The sequence below is a fragment of the Saccostrea cucullata genome, unplaced genomic scaffold, assembly GCF_032062105.1.
Source record: "Saccostrea cucullata isolate Sc308-1 unplaced genomic scaffold, CSIRO_AGI_Scuc_v1 ctg7566, whole genome shotgun sequence".
Classification (NCBI taxonomy): Eukaryota; Metazoa; Mollusca; class Bivalvia; order Ostreida; family Ostreidae; genus Saccostrea; species Saccostrea cuccullata.
Genome location: NW_026926917.1, coordinates 23,390 through 29,389, shown reverse-complemented (window position 1 = coordinate 29,389; position 6,000 = coordinate 23,390). Strand labels below are relative to the sequence as shown.

General features: G+C 32.1%; 1 long non-coding RNA gene across 1 annotated transcript; it reads right to left on the bottom strand.

Moving 5' to 3' along the window:
• Nucleotides 1-3,694: 3,694 nt before the first annotated feature.
• LOC134272930 (uncharacterized) lies at nt 3,695-5,736 on the bottom strand. Its single transcript, XR_009993314.1, has 4 exons — nt 5,602-5,736; nt 4,446-4,564; nt 4,242-4,323; nt 3,695-3,816 (listed from the first exon to the last, which is right to left on the bottom strand). It is a non-coding gene; the product is annotated as an uncharacterized LOC134272930 (long non-coding RNA).
• Nucleotides 5,737-6,000: the final 264 nt, after the last annotated feature.

The following is a 6,000-nucleotide window of genomic DNA, read 5'->3' as shown; positions in this document are numbered from 1 at the left end:
TCCGTCCGTCCGTCTTTCTGCCTGTCTGTAACGCTTTCGTTTCCACACGATATCTCGAGAACACTTTGAGCTTTTGCAATGAAATTTTGCATAACAACTCCCTGTGGCTTACGGAAGACTCCTATTGATTTTCAGGTCAAAAGGTCAAAGGTCAAGGTCATAAATGTATACATTCTGTTTGTGTGTAACACTATCGTTTTTGGGCGATATTTCAAGAGGAGGTTGAGCTTTTGCAATGTAATTTTATACCAAAAGTCCCTAGAACCTCTGTCACCCCTCTCAAAGTGCCCCGCCCCGTTTGTTTTCTTAGTATTGATTGTATTACATGTGGCTATTTTTAGCACAGGGGCATGAAGGAGAGTTGTTACGAACGGGTTCTCGGCGGACTTAATATTCTTATTACATCTGTTAGAACTGTTTAACAAAGGTTAAATTAGACACCATGCATTGTGTTAAATTTTGACAATATATCGAACGTGAATATATACATGTATGTGACTTAATGTTTGTATATAATTTTCCCCGAATTAACGCGGCTCCGTGGTCCAGTGGTATGTCTCTCGCTTCACATGGGTGAAGGTCACAATTCGCATCCCGGAATATCCAATTTTTTTTCCGAAATCCTTTTTTTTCCCTACGAAATGATAGTATTCAGCATGTGAAATGAAAAATTTATGAGGTCTGGTTTTTACAAACTAATAAAATCATCATTACAGTGTGATAAATATTCCATATTAAAAGAATCATCTACACACATAAAAAAGAATAATCAATCAAACTTTTATATCCATATTTGCATATTTTATTTGCTTCAGTATACATTTAATAATTCTACAAATTCGGTCAAGGGGATACGAACCCCCCCGACCCCCGAACTGCGTATGCTTTACTTTTTCCCTAAGCGGGGGACACAAATTCTCTGAATTAGCTTGTTTCCTTAACAAGTAACTAAAATAAACTTATTGAAATATCTATTTCACGTAAGTTTTCTTCAATGATATACTCGAGGTATGCATGAAGGAGAACATTCTTCTTTCTGCAAAAGAAATCCCATTTTTTCAATAGTTTGAAAATCATATTAATTTTACAGAAGGCTTAACAATACCTGGTATCTACTCAGAAAAAGTCAGATATCGGAACTAGGTTTTTATGTTGATCTTCTAGCTGACAAAAGATTTTACTTTTTTGCAAAATGGAATAGGTTGTTCTTTGTATAAATTGCTTAAGTTTTATATTTTAATCTTATCGTAATAAATCCAAGTCAAGAACACGTGTAAATAGACATGAACATTTGCTGGAAACCAAAGATATATTTTCATTTTATATATTTTTGACACTAGAAAATTGAAATATATCACGGAGATTATATTTTCACAAAATACTTAGTTAAATGTTCATTACTGAATATTTGTAACCGCTAATGTAAATTATAACAAGTTTTGCTTAGATTTTAGTTTTGATAGAATGTTATCTAAAATGATATTTAATCTTAGTACATAAGTGTATGAATATGTGTCAATTTAATCTTTTTCTTTTCTTTTTTTTTTTTTTTTTACATATTTTTTTTATCATTTCGTAATTATTGGCATATATTTTGTACCTTTTCAAGATACTTTTTTTCTTCTCTCCCTTTCTTTTTAAATGCCAAGAATTAACTTTTTTTTTAATATGGTTTGATAAATAAAATGTCAAAATGTGAAATTCGATGGTCTCAATTTTATGTCAAGGAGGGCTATTTACAACAGTTGTGGAAATAGTAAGTGGATATTGTAAAGGAATTTACTTGTATTTGGAACATCCAATTAGAAATAGGTTGAGAATATGACAGTTTGAAACCGAGAAACAGTGTATTTTTATGCACAATAAACATACACTTTTATTCCAGTTGGTGGCACTGCAGCTCGCCCGTCTGTCAATATATTTTTTGGAGAGAGCTACAGTTCTGCAGCTAACCGTAAGGTTGAACTCTGGCAAATCCAGCCGTTGGGGAAAATGGAATATTTGAGGAAAGGTCTCCCACACACCAAGAAATAGACTGTTCTTCCTAGCTGCAGAACTGTAGGTAGCGTTATGGTTTTATTGGTCTTGATAGTCAAGGATTAAAACATAAAACCATAACACTACAGTTCTGTAGATTTGTTCTTCCGAGCCTGGGCTGTTTATTTTTGTTGGCTTGTCAATCACCTGCGGCTCTCATTCTCCTTCCATATACATTTAAAAAAATTCACGGGTCTGCTTGTTTAATAAATAGAAGGTCTATTTATATCATTCAAATATGAGAATATTTCGTTGAAATATTAAAATGTTCCATACAAGTTGAATATCGGATATACTTAATGCCTGTCCATGCCATGTTTCCAAGTCAAAGAATTATTCAGGAGGTGAATAAAAAAGATATAACACACTTTCTTGTTTCAAAGTCTATTTCCTTCAAATACTTATATATACATGTATATCTCTTAATCCGGAGGGGGGCGGGGGGTCCAAGGTCTTTTTTTTCGTTTCTTCTACATTGAAAGTTAGTAACCCTTAAAATATAAGTAGTCAATTGAAGATTACTTACAAGATGAAAGTGGAATTATTAAAATTGAACTATGGGATAGAGCTTTAATGGACATATAACATATTTTAGTGAAAAAGATTATTTTTTAAAGAATGATATCCAATATATACTAAACAGAGTGAATTCTGCATTTTTTGTCCTTTAACTTTAATCACATAATCGAACAATTTATGTAGGGGGGATATATGCAATAGACATTAAATATTTGAAAGAAGCTTTACAATGTATTTATGAAACAACTAGTCAAGGACTGGAGGTATATATTTTTGGGACGTATTCAAGGACGTTGCACTATCTAACGTTCGAAAATAAAGTCTTTAGATGCTTTACTAGGAAAACAGTGATACAGCAGTAAAACGTCGCGCCTTATGAAACAGAACAGAAGCCAAACGTAGCAATTACAGGTGCCGAAAGTCGCACATACAGCAACCATACTCGCGCTGTATATCAGAAAACTTTATATTGCATCAAAAGTTTTAATCTTGTGAAACATTAAAGGCATGTGAAATCATAAATGATTGATACAATACATATTCATATCACTTTTAACACAAATAACGCAGTGTTAATCGTGTTTAACATGTAAAAAGAAAATATGAATAGATCCAGTGAAATACATTGAACGGGTGTAATCTGAAGCAGTTACTGGATTGCTCCTTACATGTATTCAACTAACAAGCAATTCTACTGCATAAAATCATACTGAACATTAATAATTACGTCTTAATCAAATATCATATCATTTCTGATCGTTTAGTTGATATAAACTGCCTCATTGATGTAAACCAATAGTAGCTGGTGTCCGAAACCAAGAATTTCTCGATTCGCAATTTACCAGCAGTGTACATGTATTACATGATATTTTAAAAAATGAAATTGTAAAAAGAATTAACTCTTACATGTCTTCTAAAAGACAGCAAGTGCAAGTACCAAGAAAATGCCCTAAACTTTGTTAAAAAAATCCCTGTACATTCAAAATTATATATGTACAATATTAAAAAATATGAATGCAAAGTAAGCCTCTGGTATTTTTGTGTATAAAAATAAAATTTGATTTGTTTTAATAACTAGATGCTAGTCATGAATTTTCAAATATAAAATACAAATAGAGTTTATAGTTATAAAAAAAACCAGCAAAATGATTTTCTACACTGGACAGTTTGTTTGCACCAGATTTATTCCGTTTTCTGCTTCACAGTCACACGGGCGAAGTTCACAGATACCACGGTCTTCATTAAAACTAACAGTCACATCTGAAAACATCTTTTTTAAAATTAAAAACATATAAAGATTTAGTTCGCAAGTTTAGATAGCAATGTATACCGGTAAATTATAATATCCCCCGTGTATTTGAAATTCCATCCATCGTGTTATACCTTGTATGATCGAATTGCTTTGTAAAAATAAAATAAAATAAAATAAATAAATTGTGTTTCCCATCAACATCCTTTATAACAGACACATAATTACCTGTATGGCATTACGAAGTTTTATGAAGCTTTGTACGAAAAAAAAAAGAAAAAAAAAGTACTGGGATATTTTCGTTCCTGATTTATTTTTAACCCTCTCGCCCTCGGCAAAAAAAGAGGCGAATTAAAAAAGACAGTTATTTCTTAAATACAATAAAAAGGCAAAAACTTAAGAAAAAATAACCCTGTATGCCTTAATCAGAACCTACCGTTTCGTCCGGGAATTTTTAAGAAGACGAGGCCGTGTCTTTCCTGCTGCTGGAACCTTGTTAATGCTTCGTCTGCTTCAGCCTGTATTGAATAATGAAAAGGTATTGTTATTTTGCAATGAATTTAAGAACATACATTAAATATACATAAAATAGATTTCTTTTTCAGTTTGAAATGAATTATATTTTAAAAGTGATGTTTACTATCAGGTCCAGTGTATTTCCTTTTATGCCGAGATATTTTGGCTGATCTAGCTGTACTTGATATCTGTATTCAAAACGGTAGGTCTTGTCATTAATGGACTTCCTCACGATGAAATAACCTAATTATACATACAAATGAAAGACAATATTAAAAGAATTAAAACCTTATGTTTGACAATCAAATCAAAAGTAATTAAAACTAGTTCTGCATATAAGAATATTTTTTGAATTGTTAGTTATTTTAATTAACACATTTTCTCAGATTGTTTATTATTGTGCATAACTTAGAGAAATAGCTAGTGCGCTGCTGTAAACGAAACAATAAATGCTCTTATATGATAAATAATTGTATGCACATGAAGCAGAATTTATTCAGAAACTTCTGAATGAAAAAGTACTTTACTTGCTTTAGCCTTCAATTCGACATGTAGATACCCTATATCGACAACGTTTTATCATTTAACAATGTTCATTTTCATTTCTATATTGATCGAAATAGCCATTTGAACTAGAATTAAAGAGATCTGAAGTATCTATTCATAATTGGATATTTTATAAGAAAAAAGTCATAAGTAGTAAACTAACAACACAACCTTTTTTATGATAAACTTTTCTATCGTCAACTTCTCTTGTTTATGTAGCAATATACCATTAGAATCTGCATATGAAATAAATTCTTTCCAGTTGATTCAAGGCAAGTTATTGACAAATAAGTTTATGAATCAAGGATATCAACAATCTTTTCATAGCCATTTTGAAAATCTATGATCGAAGCAATGACCTTGTTAGCAAATGCAATCTATAAATAATTATTAGTCAAATGTTAACGGGCGTTTTGCATATAATTTGTAAGGTCATTTTTCCCAGTGAATTGTTTAGACGTATTTTCCCGATCGTGACAATGAGCACACGGTGGGTAGGACTGGTAAAAGTGGATGTTTTCTCCTCAATGGCATCTGATCCCAATTATAATTTTTCGAGGTACGTGATTAATATGCTTCCGATTTGTGTGGATATAATGGCCTTCTTAGCTTTTTTACTGTTCTTCTTAATATTCAACAATGATTACACTTGACATATGTTATTTGAACAAATCCTAACTGAAATAAACGACCTATATTTCATAAATTGAATTTTGAAATAGAAACGGTCTTACATTTACAGTCTCTTAAAAAGTCCGCAACTGGATTGCATTGGAGACGTCCTTGGTCAGACACCAGAAACTTCGATTCATTTGGTATCCGCAGAGCTTTAACCGTAGGGAGAAAATAGCCTGATGACGTCAAATTCAAAAATGACATAAAAATGTGTATCAAAACTGTGTACAAACAACAACAGAAAAAACGATGCTGTATAGAACGACTCCTCCATGGTGAGACTTTCCCAAAAAGTCTGACTATGCATTGGAATTTTCCCCAAAAGCTTGGTTATATACCAAAACCTCCCCTGGAAAACTGGCTATATAGTGAGACTTCTCCCAAAAGCCTGGATATATATTTGAACTTCCCCCGGAACACTGGCTATAGTGAGACCCCCACCCCTTAATTCTAGCTAT